This window comes from Ursus arctos, unplaced genomic scaffold (genome assembly GCF_023065955.2).
Source record: "Ursus arctos isolate Adak ecotype North America unplaced genomic scaffold, UrsArc2.0 scaffold_1, whole genome shotgun sequence".
Lineage (NCBI taxonomy): Eukaryota > Metazoa > Chordata > Mammalia > Carnivora > Ursidae > Ursus > Ursus arctos.
Genome location: NW_026622763.1, coordinates 81,272,064 through 81,296,554, shown reverse-complemented (window position 1 = coordinate 81,296,554; position 24,491 = coordinate 81,272,064). Strand labels below are relative to the sequence as shown.

General features: G+C 42.3%; 1 protein-coding gene across 1 annotated transcript in view; it reads right to left on the bottom strand.

Annotated features, from left to right (window-relative positions):
* Positions 1–21,676, bottom strand: part of CPO (carboxypeptidase O) — an 84,608-nt gene extending 62,932 nt beyond the window's left edge. Inside the window, exon 1 of the mRNA XM_026492095.4 lies at positions 21,571–21,676. The gene's annotated coding sequence lies outside the window, so the exon portion shown is untranslated. The remainder of the gene's footprint in view (positions 1–21,570) is intronic.
* Between the last annotated feature and the right edge of the window lie 2,815 nt (positions 21,677–24,491).

The window sequence follows — 24,491 nt, the reverse complement described above, 5'->3', positions numbered from 1 at the left end:
GCTTCAGAGTCAGAGCCCTTAAACACCCATCTAAAGCTCGGCAGCCTTAGAGTCATTTTGCAGGAAACAAGGGTACCGAACATCACTCAAGTTCTTCATTTACAGAGGAGAAGGACCCTCCTCATAACGGGCCCTGCCACACCGAGCTGCCCTTATGGGGTAAAGCTGCAATTCTCATATGTGATTCCAGCCCAGCTCAGGGGCCCTCAGAAGCAGCAATCGCCCATGAGTACAGCTGGGAAGAAAGTCAGGTCGGATATGAAGTCACAGTTGATTTTGTGGGGTCATTTTCTGCGTCAGAGAAACATTTTGTATCAGCAACAGCACAGGGAGACACCAAATCCCCAGTAATCTCAAGAGGAAGCATTTCCCCTTCTCACCAGTTGCAAATTCTTGTCGCCACTCGAATGCAGGCATGTAAATAATTAGAATAACTAGAGTCAAACTCAGAGCCTCTGGGCAGGGAATTCATAAGCTCTGTGCAAAGTGGTTTATAAATGTCATGTTATTATTTCTTAAAATGGGTTAGGCAGGTGTTTATTCATAGGCCAAAATGATTTCATATTCTCAAATCTTTCTCCTGTGGGCTAGAAACGGTTACAGGCCGTCTCTAGAGGAGAAACTGAATGCATACAACGCATGTGTGTTAGGGCTGGAAGGAGCCTCAGAGCTCAGCTAGCCCGACCACCGGCAGCTGAGGCCAGGAGAGCTGGGGATTGGCCTCAGGACACATTCTGGACACATCAGTAGATGAGCTCAGAGCCTGGAACCCACGTCTGCCTGACTTTTGTAACACCCCAAAGGAAGCCATGTGAATTCAGAGAAGCCAGAGTCAGAGCGTCATGTAAGGGCTTGGAAGGCCATACTAAGTCAATATGCCCCAATATTTTTTAAAAAGTAAATATAAGGACTTTTATATAAATAATACAGATCGGTTGTGTTTTGTTGTTGTTGTTGTTGTTTTTAATAGAGAGATAATCAAAAAGCAAACGGGCGGGGAAAAAATGACACAATCACCTTATCACCCAGAGACAGTCACTGATTAAACTTTGGTATCTATGCCTCTGGATGTTTCTATGCTTACATGTGCTTATAAATTGATTCCTTTATACACATGCGACCACACATAAATACTGTCTGATAATTAGCTTAGTAGCATATTTTGAACATCTTTCCAGACGGATGTATCTTCATCTATGCTATTTGTATGGCTGACTAGCATTCCATGGCATGGCTGCTCCATAATTTATTACACCAGTTCCCTAATGTGAGACCTTGACTTTTTTTCACTGATAGAAGCAACAGGAAACCTGGTGTGATGACTGAACGAGCTCTGCCCCCTTCCAGTGGTACCGCCTTGCAGCTGTGTCAGCATGGACAAGCCTCTAACCTCCCCACACCTTTTCCTCAACCAGCAGTCCCGCCTCTCACAAGGGTTGTTTGGCGTCTTAGGGGAGGGAGCTTACGCAGGAAGTGCTCAGCACATATTAGCTGCTCTCCTTGTTCCTATTTAGCTGGACGGTGTTATTATTACCAGCAACTCTTCCACAAACATCTTTTGAGCTAAATTTTTGTGCCCACCCTTAATTATCTCCTGAGGGTAAGTCTTAGAAATTGTATTATTAAACCAAAAAATACAGATTTCTCACATTTGTTGCCAAGTTGCCCTCTTAAAAGACTGTGCCAGGGTACGGTGGCCTGAAAAGAAAGAGAGTGCTCATTACCTCACACATTCTCCAAAACGGGTGTTATGATTCTTTTTAAATCATCTTTGCCAAATCAAGTATTGATAAAGACTTGTCATTATTGTTTTAATGTTATTTATTTGTGTGTCAAGAAGGTCAACCACGTCCATCTACGTTTCGGCCATTTACATCTCTTCTTCCTCCTCTTCCTTTTTGGACTTGTCTCTGGCCCAATTTTATCTCTCCGAAATTGTTCGTGAAGTCCATTTAGCAGCTGCTTCAGCCCTTTGGGTTTAAAAAAAAGTCCGCTGGACTATGTAAGTACCATGAGGACAGGGATGGAGACTGTCTTCTGTGCTGTTCTCACTCTCCATAGAGGCTGGTTGTGAAATGGCCCCATAGACATTGATGGGATGACTGATGACCGAATGGGGAATGAATGATGGGTGGGAGGCCAGCATAATGTTCCCTAGAGCAGCCCAGCAGCAATTGCCACGACGTAGGTCCGCCAAGCCCTCTCTACAAATCCATTCAAAGAAAGATACCCAGACTCAGGCCACTCCTCTAGTGAGACCTTCACGACCACCAGAATATCCTTCCCATCTCGAGAATGTTCTTGTCACGAGGCTGTGCATGTCACCAAGCATGTTGGCAACTCGCATTCACTGTACCTGAGGAGGAGAGCCTGAATAGGAGTAAGCGTTCGATAAATAGATGATATTACCTTCGATTTTCATCCATACATCAATAGTGTGTACCTACCAAGCAAAGGAACCAAGCTCTGGGAGAAACAAATACATGGGAAACATAGGGAGGAACAGGGTGTGCTGTCTGTCCTCAAGAACAGGAGCCCTTTCAGTCCTTCCAGACATTTCAGGAGCCGGGCAGGTAAGTACTGTGGTGACACAGCCACCGTCAAGGGTGAGGGAGCATGACCCTAAAGCTCGAGTCAATTGCTGTCAGAGCAAGAACCTGGGTTTGGAGCTGCCAGAATCTATCGGGACTGTTATTTGGAATCGCCTGACTGAACGTTGGTTTAGTTTCCCAGCATTAGGTAGGTCCAATGAAAGGTTAGAGCGGGCCCATGTGGGAGTTCTTCCCAGGAAGCAGAGAGCTCACAGTAAATAAAGCAGCCACACTATAAATGAGAGGCACAGGTGGTAAAGTGCAGGGGCACAAGGGACAGCGTAGTGCTCGTGGGAGAGGCAGCTGCAGGCAGAGGACAGGCATGAACCTCATTTTGCAGGGCGATGTTCAGATAGGCTGAAAGGACTATTTGAATGGACACTGAATGAACTTCTCGATCTTTCAGTAGCAGAGCACTGGGGTGCAGGGCATAAGGGCAGAGTCAGGGCAGAGCACATTAAGTGAAGTGGATACACAGTCCATTGTGACTATAGGACCTGGTGCATTCGGCAAGACATTAGAGAGCTAGTTTGGGGGAAATGGCAAGACAAGGTCGCCACCAGACAGAGTCCTCTCCAACCTTCACAGCGTTACAGATACAGCTTTTACCCTGCATTTCCCCTCTGAAAGTTACCCAGGACACCAGCAGTTTTGGACACCCACAAGCAGGTGTGCCGTAGCAGCCCTAACTAGCCTCACAAAAACCAGAAGACTCATGAGCCTGACATTGCAGAATTTACTGGCAGACTCCCATTTTTCAAGCTGCTGCCCATCCTTTTTCTCTTTAAACAGCAGACTCATGTATGATGTTCTATTTTTCCATTTGAAATTGCTCCAGCCGAACACTTGCATGGTTACCATGGCAACTATCAGGTAGCATCGTCTTGTGCCTGAAGCTGAGACTGCCAGCAAGAAAGCCAATGCAGTAGTATATTGTTTCTTCCTGGACTAATCTTTTAAACGGTAGCCTATAGTGTTCCCATAATATATTCGATCAGAAGCTTGAGTGGTTTATTGAATTTAATGTGCCACGGCTCTCCTTTGACTGAGCAATCCATTCAGTAGTGGGCCTTTATTTGGAATTTTCTCCTTGGCAATAGAAAGTGCAGGGCCTACTGTGGGGCATGTTTTGTGATTTCTAAGATTCTAAGAAAGGAAATGGATTTGCACACACAAACAGACTCTGTCTTTTTCATCTCACACTAGTTGAAGAATTATTCATCTTATTCTGACTAGACCCAAGTGGGCTATTTGCCAAACATCTGATTTCTAGATACTGTATATATCACCAGGGCGAGCTAATACATTTCTGTGATTAGTGAACGCTATGAGGAGGCGAGAAGTAAAAGCCAGCTGGCTCAGCCAGACAGTGGCTATCAATTCTAAACCCTCCAAGGTGCCCACCTCCACCTATGTCCTTAGAGGGTGCCCATGCCTCCCGCCAGGCTCCCTGGGCAAGGGAGGTAAGGTAAGTACAGGATGGGGGTATGTTTACTATGGAATGGGGCAACCCAGTAGGACACCATGAATGGTAGTGTGCTTTGGGATCAATAGAATGAGAGGTTCGATTGTTTCACAAAATTTTAGAGTAAACTGGAGACTGGAAGAGAGCAGGGGATTTTAAGGAGTTGTTGTACACCTGTGCATGGACCTTTAAATGTCTGAGAGAAGTGTCGGTGAACACTGGAATCCTTTGGGGGGCTATGCTTCTTTGAATGTGACACTACTCAGGATAGGGCTGGACTGCATAGGTCATGGCTTAGTACACATTACAATTTTTTAATTGGAAATCTAACATTTCCTAATAATTTCATCAATAGTCATACCAAACCACTGACTAGTTATAAAATATTTAACATTAGGCTTTTCATTCAGTGGATGTCAGTTGGACAACTGCAGTGTTTTGATTTTTTAAAATCGGACCTTAGGCACACTCTCATACTCTGTCTGAGCATGACCCTCTTTGGTAATTTACTTATCTACACATTTGTTTACTTATTAATAATTGATGGACACCCATGAACCTATCATCCTCTGTTCACCGTCCTAGATTTTGTGGGAGGTATAAAGATGAAGAAAATGAATCACTCCTTTCAAAAAGCGTCTAATTTGGTGTGAAAGGCTAATAACAGCTCCCAAGGATATGTCCAAGTCGTACCCCTTGGAACCTGCGAATATTGCCTTATTTAGGAAAAGGGTCTTTGCAGATATGATTAAGTTAAGGATCTAGTAATAAGTAGATTATCCTGGATCCTCCAGATGGACCCTAAGTGCCATCAAACATGCCCTTGTAAGAGAGAGACAAAGATCTGACCCACGCAGACAGAAGAGAAGACAATGTGAAGACAGAGGCAGAGATTCAAGTGATGTGGCCACAAGCCAATGAACACCAAGAAATTCCAGCAGGCGTCAGAAGCTGGAAGAGGCACAGGACAAAGACTCCCCCAGAGCTGCCAGAGGGAATGCAGCCCTGCAGACATCTTGACTTCAGACTTCTGGTCTCCAGAACTGTGAGATAATACATTTCTGTTGTCTTAAGCCACCGCGTTTGTGGTAATTTGTTACGGCGGCCCTAGGAATCTAATACAGTTGGTATGATGGTGAGGCACACATATGAGCAGCGGCAGCAATGAGAATAGCTGGCACTTACTGAACACCTTCTCTGTGCTGAGCATTTCACCTGCATTCAGACTTCAGGGTAATGGTAGGGTGCAGGTACTTGAGGAAGAACAGGGAATGTGGAAATGGAAGCAGATGGGATATACTCCTCATTGGAAGTGTCGGGCAGTGGAAGAAAAGAGACAATAGAATTCTCAATAGAATGAGAGCAAGGGGGCAGGTGGGTGTCTGGGCATCAGCAGGTCAAGTCTCTTCCCTATAGGAGAGACTGAGTGGGTGTGGGGCCAAAGGAGACTGGAAAGGAAGCCAGGGATTTTTTTTTTTAACTGAAGTATAATTGACACACAACGTTACAGTAGTTTCAGGTGTGTAACATAGTGATTCCACAACTGTATACATTACGCTCTGCTCACCACAAGTGTCGCTCCCATCTGTCACCATACAAAGCTATTACAGACCATCGACTATATTCCCTGGGCTCTACCTTTCATCCCCATGACTTATTCATTCCAGAACCGGAAGCCTGTACCTCTCACTTCCCTTCACCCATTTTGCCCATCCCTCTACTCCCTCCCCTTGGATGCCAGTGATTTTTTAAAGCCCCAGGGTAAAGGCAGAGGCTTTTCCTAGATTCCAAAGCAAATGAATTAAACTCAGTTTGGTAATTCTTGAAGAGTGTTCCGGGAAGGCACTGGAGTGTGTGAGGTCCTTCGAGAGTCTAAAGTCAAATTTCAAAGGCACTAATGCTTTGATAACGTCTGTTCTTTAGTTTTTGCACAAATCAATATCTTCATTAAAATATATTTTACTAATATTTAGGGGCACGTGGGTGGCACAGCGGTTAAGCGCCTGCCTTCGGCTCAGGGCGTGATCCCGGCGTTGTGGGATCGAGCCCCACATCAGGCTCCTCTGCTATGAGCCTGCTTCTTCCTCTCCCACTCCCCCTGCTTGTGTTCCCTCTCTCGCTGGCTGTGTCTATCTCTGTTGAATAAATAAAATAAAATCTAAAAAAAAAAAAAATATTTTACTAATATTTAAAGTAGCTGAGAAAAGAAATTATGTTTCTTCCTTACCTTGGCCCAACTCTGGTCCTATGACACTGTGTTCAATAAGTGCGAGCTGAAGGAATGAAGGGTGTCTAACAGCATGACTCTACCATATAAGTTCTACGACCTTGGGAAAGTTACCTAAGCTGGTTTCTTGATCTCTAACATGCAGATCATAATACCCAAGTTGCAGAAGTGTTGTGAGCATTAACAGAAATGAAGAATGTAAAGCAGAGGGGCGCCTGGATGGCTCAGTCGTTAAGCGTCTGCCTTCGGCTCAGGGCGTGATCCCAGGGTCCTGGGATTGAGCCCCGCATCGGGCTCCCTGCTCCACTGGGAGCCTGCTTCTTCCTCTCCCACTCCCCCTGCTTGTGTTCCCTCTCTCGCTGGCTATCTCTCTCTCTGTCAAATAAATAAAATCTTAAAAAAAAAAAAAAAGAATGTAAGCAGATAGCACAGTAGCGGACACACAGTAGATGGAGGAACTACCACGTTGTTGAGATCATGTTTTGAGAAGCCATGTAACAGAGTTGTCAGGAGAGAATCTATGAATCGAGCACACTTGACTTCCAATCCAGTTCAGTGGCTTACTGTCTGGATGACTGTGGGCAATTTACTTAACCTCCTTAAAGCTAATCATTCATTTATAAAACGTGAACAATAATATTTATTAGGGATGTTGTGAGGAATGAATGAGGTGTTAGATGTAGAGCTGACCTTTCCCTTCTTTTACATTAACATGCACATTTTTAAATAATAGTTCACTTTTAAATGGAAAAAGGAAGATATGAATTTAGTGTCATTGTACTGCTGGTAAAGTCCCTGTTTCTGTAGATTTTCTGTTTCTTTATGGTCTATGTGACTCTTGGGGTCTCTCTTTACTTACAGAATCCCCCTTAATATTTCTTGCAGGGCTGGCTTGGTGGTCACATATCTTGAGAGACTCTAGGCTCCAGGAAACAAACTGAGGGTTACAGAAGGGAAGAGAGTGAGGGGGATGGGGTAACCAGGTGATGGGTATTAAGAAGAGCACATGTTGTGATGAGCACTGGGTGTTATATGCAACTAATGAATCGTTGAACACTACATCAAAAACTAATGATGTACTACATGTTGGCTAACTGAACATAATAACAAAAAATTAATTACTTAATTTAAAAATAAATAAATAGGAAAAGGACATTGAAAACTCCAATAAAAATTGTTTGGATGCATTCTCTTCTTTTTCAAAATGAACAGTGCTATCATTTCTTCTCTATTTTCTCTACTTTAAGAGACAAAGAGTTATGCACTGATAAATTTATGATCACCCCTTTCCTAGATTAAAAGTTTCCCCAACCTCTCCATTCCAAATGGGGTAGAGCTTTACAAATTGACATGTAGACATAATAACATGAAACTCCATAATGTTCCTTATTCTTGTCTCTCTCTGGTTGGATTCAATACTTCAAGGTATATAAAATGAAAAAGGTTCACACTTTCTATCCCCCAGATGATGTGAGACAAATGGGAAGGATAGCAAGTAAGATTTGAGAAGATTTTGGAATGTAGATTCTCACAGTTCACACAGCCTCTGAGTGCCAGTCCACAATATCACTTCTCGATGATTACTGAAGACATGAACATGAAAATATAACAATTAGATACGACACTTCAGGGTCTCTAATCCCACAAGGTTCTGCTTGATTAAAAATGGTCCAGGTGGAAACTTTCAAAACCTAAAATTAGTTTCAATATATGAGAAACTCTTCTCACACATTACTAATAATGGACAAATGAGCTTGATATCAGACCTTGGAGATTGTCAAAAGGAGCACATTGATTCAATGCTTTAAATAATAAATTGGGAACAGCCATGTGTTCCAACTTTCGCTCCACAGCATGCATAATGATTGAGTGTCCATGAGACCTGGAGGTCCAATGGGGGAGACAGACACATAAGCATTCACTATAAGCGCTATCAGAGAGAGATGGACAAGGGGCCGTGAGGGGACATAGTTTGAGGAGAACAAAGTGCTTAAGCTGGATTGACAGACTGAGCAAAACATTTAATTATTTGGCTTTTAATTCACTAGCTGCAGAATGAGAAAGGCAGTTGGTGAAGCTCAATTTTCAGCTAAATATTAAGCTCTAATTTCACATTCTTCCTTTTTAAGATATCCATCTCTTCTGCCTCTGACCGGAAATTGAGGTCTTGATGCTATAATGCATTGAAAAATCTATTGAAAAATAAACTTGAAAAATAAGAAACACAGAGAAACTACTGTTGATTTGATCTATGCTGAACCAAAGTATTGATTTGAGTGGTGAATTGTTTCTTGGTTTGTTTCTCATTAACTTGGTAGGTAGGTGCACTGTTCACAAACTAAGTGAATTCAAAAACAGCAAAAGGCCCCAAGAAAATAAATGAATCAAGAATTACAAGAAGACTGATGTTACTAGAAAGGAGGGAAGAGTCCGTTAAATGGAAATTTCAAAGCTGCCGGTACTGTTACTTAAAAAACAAAAAAAGAAAAGAAAAGAAAAATCAAGGTTTGGATGTATTTTTAAAGTCTTTGAACTGAGAAGCTCAGAAATTGGTTCTAGTCCTGCCTCCGACTTTGTCTAGGTCTGGACAAGTCACCACCACCCCTGGTGCCTGTTTCCTAAGCCTCTAAAATAAGGAGTTTGTATTAATCAGAACTCTTTTGGACATAAGTAAAAGGAATCCAATTCAAACTGGCTGGCTTCTTTTTTTAAAAGGGAGGATTTCATTGGCTTAGGTAACTAAAAAATGTAAAACTTCAAGCATAGCTTTACACTATGTCACCGGGACAGTACACCTCTCTATCCATTAGCTCTAATTTTTATTGTTTTGGCTTTATCCTCACGCATGTTCTCCCTCTGTGATGACAAAATTGCTCCTCACATCCTCAGCTTTATTTCCTAAAAACTTAAAGCCCAGCAAAAATCTTAAACCCCAGCAAAAAGTATTTGTCCTTCACCGTAATTCCAGGAAAAGTCCCAGAATTGAGTTTCATTGGATCTAACTGACTTTAGTCACATCCCTAAACCACTCACTTTGGGAATGGGAATGCGGTGTTTCAACTGGTCAGACCTAGGTGAAGTGCCCTCCTCTGGGGCCAGAAGTGGAGTTGGTACAAAGCCTGAGAGTGAGAGAAGACTGATTTCCAAAAGGAAAGCCAAGAATCAGCTATAAAATAAAGGGGAAATGGAGTTTGGAAGCCCCCCAAAACAGATGTGCACTGTAGGATGAAATACATTGCCTCTAAAGCTCCTTCTAACCCAAAATTACCTCTTGAAACCTTTCTTTTATTAGATAAGGACATTGTTACCAGGAAAGGTCCAGGGATTTGCCCAAGTCTCACAGCTAGTTAATGACCGAAACTGAACTCTGGTCTCTTAACTTGCAATCATGGGTTTCACATCTTTTCGAGGGTTTTAACTCCAGGATCACAATGGACTGAAACGAAATGATTTACAAAGTATGAACCCTACCACTTCAGGAGAGTGTCATAATGAAGGTCATTCCCTGTACTGCTTCTGAAGACGCCATTAGGAACTTCTGATAACTTATGGCAGGTGCAGCAGAAAAGTTCTGCATTGCCAAATTTGATTGGTTGACCCTAGTTTGAACATGCTACACATGGCACCTGTTTCTAGTCCAGCTGAACATGCTTTCCATTCTCATTTTTAATGTCTAAGAAGAACACGCTCGTGGTTACCATAGTAACTGTCTGGAGGCTACTTCTGTGTGGAGATGCGGATGCCAACAACAATACTGCTTCTTTTTCTTGATCTAGACTAGCCCTGCGGGTGGACCCAGGCACGGGCAATTTTCTTTTCTAAGCTTCTCAGATGGTAATGTCCAGCTCGTGTTAGGAGTTCCAATATAGCCCTTTAAATTCTTATTAAGACAGGTTTGGCTGAGAGTTCAAATAGTTCACTCAATCTCATACCTCCTGTTTCACTTCAGAACTTCCCATCGGTGCATACCTGGTGACTTGACTTACAACTGCATATTTTTTCTTTTTCTCCTCGGAGGAAAGGATCTTGTCCACTCTGGCACATTATGTGATTTCTGGCTTTCCAAGGTGCAAACTCATGCATATTCTTAATTAGAACTGTGGTTTCTCCATCTCTTTCAAATTGGGCTATGTTGGAACTTAATTGCAGCAAGGGACTAGGAACATCTGGCAGGTCTAACAGCCATGATCTGTGGTTCTGCGTATTCCGTATGAATTACCAGCAGAGTGGTGCGTCACGGAGATTGCTGATATGCTGTGAAGATGTGGAGGAAGAAGGAAGCAGAGCAAATAATGACCTCTCAATTAAGTTTTCCAAAAGGCTCGGATGATTAACTGGCTACAGGCAAAGTTTACTCCTCAATTGAAAACATAAGCAACAACATAAAACAGGCACACCTACCATCCCAATAACTTAGGGATGGTGAAAAGAAACATCTCATTTTTTTAAATTAGCAGGCTGTCCAATGTTTGGCAGCTCTTTTCCAAATGATTTTATTTTCCTTCCTTCATCAGTGTGAAGCTCGAAATAAGTTCTATTCAATTTCATATTATGGACTTGATTTATGTCAAAACATTGCACTGGCTATGACCTAGGCAGTGATAGACATATTCAGGGGAATGTGACTTGACATTTAAAATGTGGTCCTTGCAAACTGGGTGGGAAATATTTAGTAGAGAAATTCTGCCTTGTTTTTGAGACTTTAATGGAATAAATTTAAATCTTATGATTGAAAATCATGTGGAGCATCTTGGTAAATAATCACGGAGAATGTATTCAGTAAATATTTATGGAGCATATACTATTTGCAAATTCTTTAGACACTATAAGGGATATAAAGCTGAATGTTCTTGGGATGTTTACAATCTACAAGAGGAGATGAAAGAAACATTCATCGCTACAATGCTAGGCCAGATGCGATAAAGTATGATACTATTTTGAAGTAAGGAGACTTTGAACTTGGCAGGGAAAGCAACATTCAGGCAAAAGGACTAATAGAAGCAAAAATTCATAAGGGACAATGAGGACAGAATGGGTGGGAGATGAGATTCACTGGGTGTCTCATTGTGTGAGAAGCAGGTTACAGATTCTTTTTTACACACGCGATCACAATTCTTGAAACAATCCTATGAGTTTATTCCCAGGTAATTTCCAGATAAACAGACTGAAATTATGAAACGCTAAGTAATTTTCCTCCAATCACTCAGGCAGTAACTGGTAATACTGGAATGTAATATTTACGTTGACGGGGAAATGATTAGCTTGGTTTGACTGAATCGAAAGAGGAAAAGGAGCCTGGAATGTAGTTAACCAAGGCAAGATCACACAGGGCTGGAAAGTCAAACCGATGAGTTCAAAGTCAACTCCACAGGTAATGTGACTCATTCGCAGTCTAACCTAAAACTCAGCCAGCTTGCCCGCACCTGGAGAGCTTTGACAGGAGCCTAGTGCCACAACCTGTGATGGTTCCACACTTTCTTATGTGTATTTCCACTCAGTTCCCAACAGCTCCATGCTCCTGTGTTGTGCCCATCTACGTGGATGTGATCCCTGGCTTCATCCCCGTGTCCTCCAAATCCACAACTTCCAAATATTTTACAAGCTTGGTAACTTTCTAAGATGAGTGCGGGTCCTGGGGCAAGAAAGACCAGAGAGGTATCTTCTGCCATCACCTGGGCCCATCGCTTCTACTTCCCATTCCCTGTTTCTTTGTTTTTCTACTTCTTTTCCTTATGACTCAGGCAAGGCGTCGCTCTCATTCATCTCTTTCAGGACAGTTCCACCCATGCCCTTGAGTGGGTCCTTGGTGCTTCATCTTCTCCCCCAATACCTTGTGAGCTCTTGCTTCTAGACAAATGCAGAGTTCCCTTTGGAAGTAGTTCTAGTAGATAGAGGGACAGGATCCTGGAGAGCCCAGAAGCAGGGAGACGCGTGCTGAAGGCCATTGTCCAAACGCAGCTGGGCCCCTACTGGCTTTACCCAAACGTCACCAGGGAGGATGGAAGAGTAAAGGGTAAACATGAGACATGAAGAAGGAGAAACTTTTCTATTTTACAGATTCATTTACACCATGAAAACGACCTAAGTTCTTAATGAGGTTTATGGTATTTTTTTCTTTCTCGTCAAATGCTTTAGTTCTATCTAAGTTTTGGACATAAGGCAGTATTCTCTCCAGCTATAAACTAGGATATCAGCAGGTGGTCTCAGAAAAGAATTTTCCTAACATGCTGTACAATTTGTCAGAAAAATTTTTTTCATGCTGCTAGATATATTTTTTTTAAATCACGATTTACTTTCCAGATATTTAAACCTTTATTTCCATTTAGTTTGCTTTGAAATGCAGGAGATTCGCTGGGGCACAAGACTGTCGAGGATCGAAGATCGGCTGAGGGATGGAGAACACTGACACAGTGAGAGAGCGGGGAATGCGAGTCATTCGTCTTCTCTGTGAGCACACACAAGTGATCCTTTCCTGCCATATGTTCCAGAGAATTCTTTTATTTCCCTTCAGGTATTTGACACCCTATTGAATAGAGGCATTGATCAAAGTTGAAGCTGTAGAGTGACTGATAGAAGAGCTTCAGTTCTCGGTAAATCAAATGTTAAAAAAGAATCAAAAGTAAAATTCTCGACGTTTAATTCCTGTTCCTGAGTCTGGCTTATGTGAACACGAGGATGTTGCTTAACAATCTGGGGCCTCTGGTTTCTTTTTCTCCTTTATTTTTTTTAAATATACACAGCCAAGAAATTCTACAACGAGAGAGAAATTTTTGTACTGACCTTAGAGATGGAAGTCCTTAAGTAAAAGATGGTAATTTGAACTAAAGCTCCTTGTGTCTATTTCCAAAGAATTATGACTTGGAAGGTTCATGTGAGGTGAAGGAGAACAAGAAGAAATAGACATCGAGTTGAAATGCTGTGCCAAACATCTGGAGGAGAGAATGAGAGCATTATGGGAAAACAGATGGAGGGAAGCTTGGCCAGATAAAATTAAAGGGAACGCCGCTCAACATCTGATTAGCTTAGAGAATTCTATTTAAAAGGAAAATATCTGTAAAACCTGTACTTTAAATTGTCTCTTGACATAAAAACACTTTTAAAAATTAGAGTTCTTAGGCCTTGAGGTTTACTTTGAAGGTTTTAATTTACTAATTACTCCGTGCATTGTCCTGTTTTGTTTTTTAATTAGAAACAAGACCCTAACTGATAACCAAAAGGCTTATAAAGACCTATACTAAAAATTATTTCTATGTTATTTTAATTAACCCACTGAAATTCTGTTTGAACAATCAGGGTCTAAATTAAGCATTTGTGGGTGTGAGTTAAATATTTGTGTTTATCAAGAGAAGCTGATAATGCCTCTTTGGGAATTGGCTTTACCTCTGCACGAAAGAGCTTACTGTCATCTATGAACGTTTTATCCATCAGCTATATTGAGCAGAGAGCTGCAGTTCATGAGCTTTGCAGAGAGGTCCATGAAAATGTTTGAGATCTGATCTTAAAAATTCACTGGATCCAAAATAAAACACTAAACTAAAATGGAAGTGAGTAATTACATCAAGAATATATAATATCAAAAGCAAAATTACAAAGATGGTTTCACATTCTTACAACAGAATACCGTACCGTCTGTAATGTGACAAATGAGCCGTGAGTCCTCTAAAATCGAGATGCTCAGGTCTTACCAGAGGCCCTGTGAGAGCCCTGCTGGCGGGGAGGAGCATCGTTCCCAGAGAGCACAACACACCCTTCTAAACATTTCCTTTGTAGGAAATGTAAAGATCATCCTTTCCTTTAACATCCAGAGGAAATTGTGTGAGCCCCTAATCCAGGAACTGGGGGATGTGCAGCCTGCTCCCCAAGACTCCGTGGTTTTCCCCTGGAGTCTGTTGTTACCTTACTTACCTCTTGCCCAGACTTCCTGCCTCTTCTGACTTCTTGCTCCCTGCTTACTTTCCCTTCTCTGACTCGTCTCCTCTTTCCGTGCTCTGTGCAGCCACCTCTCCCCTCATTGCTTCTGACAAAAAGCCATTGTGCACAACAGACTGTTTTGAATGCTTGGGAATAATGAAGAGGGACCAGCACCTTATGGAATAAAACACAACTCAATACTGAATACAAGAGAATAGTGTTCTTACAGTTCCTCATCCATCCCCCAAGGGGACACTTCTTAACCAGTCCTTTCTTGCCTTGGGCTCTGGCCTGCCACCATATTGCCAGGTCCACTGTCCCTAGCGAGATTCCCATTTTCCAACTTTCCTTCTCTCTGGCCTCCCAGTACCCCTGCCTACCAGATAAAAAGTGAGCATTCCTGTTACAGACCATCTAGCTCACGGACTTCCTTTTGCGTACTGAAAGACACCCATTACTGTATTTTCCCAGCAAAGACAGCGTTTGCCCTTAGTTAAATTCTGCCACATCCTTGAAATGTGGAAGCTGCTAAATAATTCTCTCTCTCTCTCTGGATAGTAATCTTTACCTTTCTATACGACTTCTAAAGAAGAACCACGTGCTCAAAATAACAAATGGCATATGTTTCTGTAAGCCTTCTCCCCCCCCCCCTTTTTTTTTTTTGCTAAGGTTTTGAAAAAGAATCCTTGGAGATTTGAGTCCTTTGCTGATTAACAGAAGAGGCAGCATACGAAGATCCATGAAACCCAGCTTTTGCTTCCACGGATCAACATATTTCAATCCAAAATACTGATTGAGTCCAGGGTAAGGAATTTAGGAATGAATTACACAGTAGAAACAACCATCATTAGAAGAGTTGAATAGAAAGAGACAAACATAGGAATGATAAGCCACCAAAGGCCCCCAGGAGAAGGTAATGTGTGAGTTAGGCCTTGAAAAAGATACAGGATTATATCCCAGGAATGCTAGAGAACCATTTTCTTCGGTTCTTTTGACTCTGGACACTTGACTGAACATGTGCCCTGAAGAAGTCCATTTTGTCTCGATGGTGTAGTTTAAAGGATAAAACCATATGGTTAGTTTACTCCACAAAGAATGAAGAAAACATTCACTCATTTTCACCGTGTTTGCTAAGCTATCAATGGACTCAAGACAGTTTTTGATCCTGACTTGGGCTCAGCACACTATTTCTCCCCATTTGGCCAATGATGATCATTTCAACCTGCTATGGACAAGCACGTTGCTAGAAGACAGAAACAGACACAAGGAAACAAACACAGTAAGACATGGCCTCTCTGATCGCTGCAGCTAGAGAACTGCGAAACAATGTAGTAAATGGTGTAGAAATGGTCAGGGACAGCTGTGGGCACAGAGGCTTGGCCAACTCTCTCCAGGGATGTTGGGGAGGTTTCTAAGAGGAGGTAGCATCTGAGCTCCTTCTCTAAGGGTGAGAGGAGATCACTGGGCAGCGAGAAGGGGGAGAGCATTTCAGGGAGAGGGGCAGGTGGTACAAAGGTAGAGAACACTGAGTGGGCCAGAGCTGAAGCTGAACGGAAGGGGAGCTGAAGAAGCAGCACCATGTGCTTCAGATGCTCTTGATCCAAACAGGTTCTAAGGGATCCTGTGGATGCCACGGAGAAGGCAGGGGATGGCCAAGGTCAAGGGGGTGAAAGATGTGGGGACATAGACTGAGTGAGCAGGGACTCTGCCTGCACCCAACCCTACTTTCACAGAGCAGAGCTGATTCCGTGTTTTGTACGTCAGATTCCAGATTATATTTCATTTGAGAAGAAAGGAAAAGTAAGGCTTAAAAAAAGGTGACAATGAAAAGCAGGAAAATGACCATTATAGCGTTATGACTTAGAAAGAAAACCGCAGCATCAGTTACGAAGTAGATTGGAGACATGGAGACCGATAAGGTGCTTACTGCAATGGGTCAGGCAAGAGATGATGAGGCCTCAAACAAAGGTATGACGTAGTTTAGAAGCCAAATGTAACGACTACAAGACTTTCAAGTGTACTTCAGGGCATCCTGTAAGGTCGGAAATGTTCCAGAGATCTAAGATCATTCTAGGTAAAGAAGGAGAAATAAGTAATACATAAAACTACTTACTCATTTCACTTAAACCTGTGCCCTTACCATAGCAGGAGGATATGGCCTTACTGTCAACTGGTTAAATGGGTCCACTTAGGAGAGTCTTCATGACTCTCTTCCTTATGGGTGGAATCCAGCTGACAGCTGGTGATGGGGGAGCAGAGCACCAAAAAGTGTCAAATACAGACTGGGAATCCTGAAAATGTTTAGTCACTTCTCTGCCTCAGCCTCAAATAAGGTTTTCCATGCAGAACCAGAGGATAATGTACCTAGTCTATTTAAGGCATCCTCACATTCACAGGAGTGGGACCTTCCTCTTCTCCACTTGCCCATATCCTCTCCCACACGTGCTCCCTCGGCCTTGTTAATGCCTGCTCTTCTCCCCTTCCAGTCCCCAAGGTCCCCTTCCTCTGTGCATTGACAGCATTCTCCATCCTCACAGACTGTTAAAGATTCTGGCACCCAAGGATGGAGAAAGAAAAGGATGAGAGATCATCATCATGGCTGAGCCTAAGGTTAGAGACGTAAGGTATAATTAGACACTAAGTGAACTATAGAGATTAATTCTGCCAACCAGTCTCCTTATAGCTTATAATGCTAAGAGTGCTTCTAAAATTCTGTTGCATTTTAATATGGATAGATAGATACTGATATAGATAGACGTAGGTGTAGACGATACGTAGAGGTATCGATGTAAGTATAGGTATAGGTCTAGAAACTATGCTTATACATATATGCACACATATAGTTCCTCTATTTCCTCAACTTTGAGAGAAACCTAGTTCTCCCAAGAACAGAGGTGGTACACCTTTCCTGCCACATTTATAAATATTGTTCCTAACTTAAATAAGATATTTACATAATTAGATGCTAAAATATTAGATTTTCTTTCCCAAAGTCATGTGCAGATTAGCAAGCAAAACCTAAAATAGAGCAAAAGAAACCAAGACCCAGAGCGACCACTGTAGGACATTCCTGGTGGCGCGGGGAGCAGTTTTTGACCTTCAGAGCATCCTCAGCGGTGGATTTTTCAGCTGCTGTGTCTTCTTCACTGGAGGGAGGCGAAGTCGGGCTGGCAGGGAAGAAAGGAAGCCCAGAGGTAGTAGCTGGCAAAGAGGGACGTTTTGGTAACTCAAGAGATCTTTCTTCATTAAAGCCTCCAGTCTCCATTTCTTTTTCAACAAATTCTAGTCCCTCCTTCAAACACTCTCACATTGTCTGTAAATCTCCCCGCTTTCCCACTGATCCACAAGGAGTTACTGCTCTCTGAACCGCCGTTACGGTGAAGTAGATTAGATCCGAGGGATCAGCCCGGTTTGCATTTGAATTCTCAGTCCGGTATACGTTTATTGAATGAACGCTGGTCAGTTATTTAACCTCTCTGATTCTCAAGGTCGTCATACCTGATCTTCACAGACCATTGACTCCACATAGGCACTGTTTTAAGCACTACACTTACATTATTTCATTTAATGTCAATTCAATAAGGTAAGTTCCATGGTTATATTTTATATTTGAGAAAATGGAAGGAAAGAGAGGGACATTGGTGCTCGAAGATCACATGGCTAGGGTGAACCGCCCCCCCCCCCCCAGCTAAATACCTGGGAAGGAGTGTTCTCTCTCTGCAGTGGGAAAAGGCCAGGCCATACCCAGAACCAGAGGCTTGCAATCTGATTCCAGAGTCTGAAATTAAGCACCCCACTGACCCCGCACTCTTGTGCACTGAGGTTGGGACTTGTAGGTAGAATTCAAGAGATGAGTATGTGAAGTCCTTAGCATGGTGCCTGGCACATAGCGAAACTCCATAAATAAAAGCCATTAGTATGAGTGTCTGTTGAGTTTTGATTATTACCCACTTAACTGTTAGATGTTCCTTGTGTTACTATTTGTGTCCGTCCTATTTTCCTACCATCTTGTAGTGTCCCTGAGAGAAGAAGCCAGATTTCCTATCTAAGTCCCCTTAGAGCAGCACTGGGAACCTGTGTGTCAGTGTATATGGATTAGAGACAATTCTAGGTTGAGGCAGTGTCTGTTGCTGTGGGTTTTCCCCAGTTTGATCCAAAGGAATCAGCATTGTGGCAGGGTATGTGTTTACGCACATTCTTGTCTTGTGTCTTCATAACATGCACTGGCTTGAAAACAAATGTGAGTCACTGACCCTGCCATAAACCAGAAACTGCAAGAAATAGGGAAAGAAAGAGAGAGAAAGAAAGAAAGAAAGAAAGAAAGAAAGAAAGAAAGAAAGAAAGAGAAAAGGGAAGGAAGGAAGGAAAGAAAGAAAGAAAGAAAGAAAGGAAGGAAGGAAGGAAGGAAGGAAGGAAGGAAGGAAGAAAGAGAGAGAAAAGGGAAGGAAGGAAGGAAAGAAAGAAAGAAAGAAAGAAAGAAAGGAAGGAAGGAAGAAAGAGAGAGAAAAGGGAAGGAAGGAAGGAAGGAAAGAAAGAAAGAAAGAAAGAAAGAAAGAAAGAAAGAAAGAAAGAAAGAAAGAAAGAAAAAGAAAGGAAGAAAGAAAGAAAGAAAGAAAGAAAGAAAGAAAGAAAGAAAGAAAGAAAGAAAGAAAGAAGGAAGAAAGGGAGAGGGAGGGAGGGAGGAAAGAGAAAGTGTGGGAATGGAAGGAGAGAGGGACAAAGGAGAGAGAGAGAATTCTATTTCTTTTTTGAGCATCGTTCAGCATCCTTACGGCGAGCTGCGACGTCCCTCCCTTTGTCCTGAACCCCACCTTCCAAGGGTGATTGCAGTTTGTGCTAACCACCGTTCAGGGAAAACTTTCATCCCTTTTAAACGTCGGGCAAAATCAAGAATGTGGCAGTCAGAAAACTCCCATTCTGTGCTAGCAGAATCAGTATTGCCACCTCAGGAATCGGGGACGTAAGTCCTCTGCAAAGTTGTCAAGGAGGTTCTATTTTTGGCCCTCAGTCTGTTTCGGCAGTGATGAGGGAAAGCAGGCCAGAAAAACACGAAAAATAGTTGAGGGCATCTGTAATATCCATGAAAGGGACACGGAAGGAACTTGCATGTGTCAGATGGAGGAGAAAATTTGAAACAAAAGGAAAATCTGGAGGCAGATTATTTAACATTCATTTATGCATTCATTCAACAAATATTTGCTGAGTGCCTACTTGGTGCAAAGCACTGCACAGGGCGATCTTACGGAGGATATAAATATTAAACAGGCTCAGCTCCTGCCTTTATCTTACAGTCAAGCAGGAGAGATAAGGCATGCACATATTTATTATTTAGTGGTGTCGTGTAGACGTTTGAGGTGGGAATCTGTGGGCTAAAAGGCTCTATGAGTCATGCTACCCAGAGCGGAGATGCCAATCAGCCTGGCCCACGGCACCGTCAGCAGCACACAGCCCCGGCCTCCTGGCCTTTCCAGGACCGACAGCACGCGGGTCCTGTGCCCCTGACCCCGACTCTAAGGAAACGCAGCTGAGTCCTCTCTCTTTCAGAGGTAGCAATGGCTACATGAATCACACAGAAAACCCTGTTTTCGGTGGCAGACGATTTCAAGAGTCTAACAGGAGTGGATTCAGAATTCGGGGAGGCAGCGGTCTGTGGGGGCTTAGCACCGAGGCTTTGGAAGCACAGCCAGGGAGTGCTTCTCGCCCCTGCCTGTGGGCTCCTGGACAATGAAGCTCTCTGAATCTCCGTCTCCTCCTTTGTAAAACGGCAGTTGAAAGGCTACTCTGAAGTAATGTGCTCTGGAATAGAGTACTCAAAAAACAGACATTGGTAATAAATAGAACGCTAAAAAAAAAAATACACAGACATTAAAGTTGTCTGGGTCACTGTGTGTTCAAAGAGTCCTGTACTGCTTACTATACTAGGTGCTGGTCCTGCAGCCTGCTCCTGCTTCTTCCTTTTGTCTTGTGTGATACTAGGTTAAACATTTCATTGTTGTCTCATTCTTTTAAATTGCTGTGGTGAAATATACGTGACATGGAATTTACCATTTTAGCCCTTTGTAAGTGCATGGTCAGCAACATCAAGTACATTCACATTGTTATACGATCATCGCCATCACCCATCTCCAGAACTTTTTCATCTTCCTAAACTGAAACTCCATAGCCATCAAACATTAACTCCCATTTTCCCCTTCCTCTCAGCCCCTGGCAACCACTCTTCTATTTTCTGTCTCTGTGACCGTGGCTACTCTAGGGTACCTCATGTAAACGGAAGTATGCAACTTTAGTCCTTCTGTGTCTGGCTTACTTCCCTTAGCACCGTCTTCAAGGTTCATCCATGTGGTAGCATTATCTGGATTTGCTAAAGGGCTGAATAATATTCCATTAAGTGTGTATGTCACATTTTGTTTATCCGTTCATCCATTGTTGGACATTTGGGTTAATTCCACCTTTTGGCTATTGTGAATAATGCTGTTCTGATCATCAGGGTATAAATATCTGCTTAACCCTTTCTCATTTTTTAAAACCATGTCTTAAAAATATTGATGCTGTATTTTTTAAAATACCCTCTTCTCCCTCTAAGTGATAATACAAGGACTGATGAAGTAGTTTCTCTTTAAACTACTCTATGATCATAGTGTGGGTATCAGGAAAGTTATTTTCAGTCCTATAGAGACTGTTCTTAGATAAGTCTCTATAACCATAAGGCAAGCACCCTTATAACCACCATAAGTTTTGTCAATACAGATTGGCTACATTTAAAAATAAATTAATAAATGGACAAAAATGGAAAATACACTCTTGCCAAACTTTCAAAAAGTATTACTTTTTCCTATAAATAAATAAGTCATAATGAAATAGTGATTGGCTAACAATGGCCCATATGCCAAAATCCAGCCCACTGACTAATTTTTATGGTCTGTAAACTAAGGATGGGTTTCACACTTTTTTAATGATTGAAAAAATCCTAAAAAGAATAATAGCTTTTGACATATTAAAATTAGACAAAATTCAAATTCCAGTGCCCATAGAGTTTTATTGGAACACAGCCACATTCACTTAACGATATATTGTCTATAGTTCCTCTGGAGTTACAATGGCAGTTGAGTGGTGGTGAAACAGATTACATAACTGTCAAATTCTAAACATTTGTGCTCTATCCCTGTATAGAAAAAAATATGTCCACCTCTAAGATAAATCATTGATCTAATCAATCTCTCATTTACAGCTAAAGAAACCCAGTCCCAGGTAAGTGCCATGTCAGACCGGAGATTTCAAAGCGGAGAGTGGCTAAAAGGAATCCGGTGCCCCAACCCCACACCCCCAGTCCCAAACCATGTCTCGGTGTATTCCTAGGTTACAACACAGTGGCTTACCTTACAGCTGCAGATCATAGATGAAAGCATCATGGTTTCACGTTAATAATGCAAGAAGGTCTGTTCTGGTCTTTATTTCCTCTGCAGAACGTTGGGTTGTCAACTCCTTTGGGAGGATCACATCGGTTCATATCTTTATATGCAGACCTTTGCCTGTAATTTCTTAAGCACTATTTCAAATAATGTTAATATTTCCCAATTGCTTTAGTGACGAAGTCTAAATTACTTAATAGGTCATAAAGCTCTTCTTGACATTGGCCTCAATTTACCTTCCTAGTCTTATTTCCCCATCTCTTGTCTTTCCCTCTTCTCTCCTTGTCGTCTGTGCTCACAGGACTTCTACAAACTCTCGGTACTTTCTACAGAGCTATCACACCTCTGAGTCTTTGCTCACGCTATCCCTTACCAGGAAACATTAATCCCCTACTCACCCAGCAAGGTCCTCGTCATCCTCCAAGATCCAGCCCAAATACCTCTCCCTGTGAGGGGCCTCCTCAATTCCTACCACAGGCAGAAGCAATAACTCTCTTTCCCTGTGGATTGTGGCCAAAACATTTCAGGGATGCTGTATTAAACATCTGAATTTATTATGAGAATAGACAAGAAGTTATTTCTATAGATGAGCAGACAAACGACATCAAAGGCAAAGGTTCACAGACATTTCCCAAGCTTTTAATTCACAAAGACGTGAATCAATGCCATTTGCTCATCAAAATTCACAGAGGCTTGTACTGTCATCATGTGTTCTCGCAGCAGTTTCTGCCACAATGTGTAGATACCGTAACTACGGTTTCTGAGTCATGGTGCTTCTCACTAATATGTACAGAGCGTTATGTTTTGAAAATGAAATATTTTCTCATGTTTATTCTGAAAGAGCACTCTGAAAACTAGAAGATGAACTCAGAGGCTCATTTTGATTGGTTCCCAACCAAAAATAAAATCTTGACTGAACTGAGTTTTACATTTGAGTTTTCTTCACTCAAGTTGGACTGAAGAGACCCCAGTGTCAACACGTTGCCAATCAGTTCCTAAAACCTTCCTGAAGACGAGACAGCATACAAGGGAGTTTACTGTTTGGTGTGAGTTACAAATTTAGATCTTGAAGTTTTATAATAAATTCGCCTACAATAGAGACTTGAAGGAAAGCATAAATAGCATGTCAAATAGGCCACTTGGATCATTTCTGCCATCCTTTCGTCACCACCCTGTTGATTTTCCTTTTCTTCCCTAGCGCGCGCTCACCAAGGGGACAATAGAATTTCCACTCGGGTAAACTTTGGAGCAATCATCCATATTTCAACACTCCTGAAATTTTCTCTCAAGATAAGTGTATAGGGAAAAACTGCTTCCTGTCAGAAAACCAGGATCCAAGCCTTTATTCCTATCGTTAACTTCTTTTGATCAAGTCAATCTCTCCTCATGCTATTTCCTTATCAGTAAAATTATAATAGCTATTCCTGCCTTCTGGTTTGTTTTTTGAGAATTATATTATGGATTTCTTTCATAACTGGACACACCCATTAGGAGTATGACACGTATTCAGAGGGTAATTCATCCCAAACTCATCCTGCCACATTCTCAGCAGATGCTGACGAAGCACCATACGGTGTTCCGTCTAGTGAAGAGAAAGGGACCATCTCTACTCTTGAGGAGCAAATACCCAGCTCTCAGGGAGACAGCAAAGAAATCAGTATGTGAGTGGAGATTGTGCTGGGTGCTACAAAGGAATGGACAGGTTGCCCTGAGAGAGAGAAAACACCTCTCAGGGCGTGACATGTGAGCTTTAGTTCCTACAGCTGAGGAAACATCGGCCACAGAAAGGGGACGGACTCTGTGTGAATGATTAAAAAATAATCAAAGCCAGACTTCAGTAAGGCCAAAAAGGCACTGTTCCCTGTGACAGAAGAGATGCGTAATGTCCCCATCTATGCCACAGGTAGAGGAAGGGCTTGGACAACACGTTTGTCCTTGCTAGGTGGGACCCAGGGGCAGGTGTCAGAAATCCTGAAACTTCAAGGAGCATGGCACCCATGCACGGCATTACTTAGGCACCATGTGTGAAGAAGGTTCTTAAGCATTTTGTGCAATATAAACACTCGGAGTACCGAATCTGGCTTCCTGAGGCAAGCCCAGATCATACCTCTGTTTGAAGCAGCAGCATGAGACTTTGTAGACTCCTCCATTCACCCAGTAAGCATTTATGGGGCCATGCAATCCGTATGCCCGGCACTGTGGTGGGCAGCGAAGAAACATAAGGCACAGTCCCTGCCTTCTGGGAGCTCAGAGCCAAGCCCAGAAGAGACAAGTGAACAAGAGAGCCCAGGGGAACACATCACAATGTGAAGGAGGAAGTGAGCTCTGGTGCGACAAAGGTGCAGGGTGGCCTCGCTCACACTTCAGGGGATGCAGCCGGACGAGGCTCCCCAGAGGAGCTCTGTGCAATAGTGGAACAAGGCATGGCAGAGCACCCCTTTTGGGGATGTTGCGGGTGCTTCCATACAGTTGGGGCAGAAACTGTACATTTTAGGAGACAAAGGAGAAGAAAAACAGGCCAGTAGAGATGGGCTTCATGTGCCCTTCTGAAGATTTGGGATTATGCCCTAAAGGTTACAGACTGCTAAAAAATAGTTCTAAACACAGAAGTTATGCATCTCTTTTGCATCCATGAGGAAATGTTATTGTATTTTAGATTTAACTTTCAGAATTGTTATATACATAAAAATACATAAATCTTAAGTGTGGAGCTTGATAAATTAGAAATTACATTTTAGGAAGGGATTTTATTATTCTATAGTAATTTACAGTCATCTTGGCTGCTATCGTATATTTTGATACTCTAGGTGTTTAAAGTTTCAACTTGAAATGAAGACATTATTTTTTCTGGCCTACATTATGATAGAGCGGTGCTAAATTATTTGAAG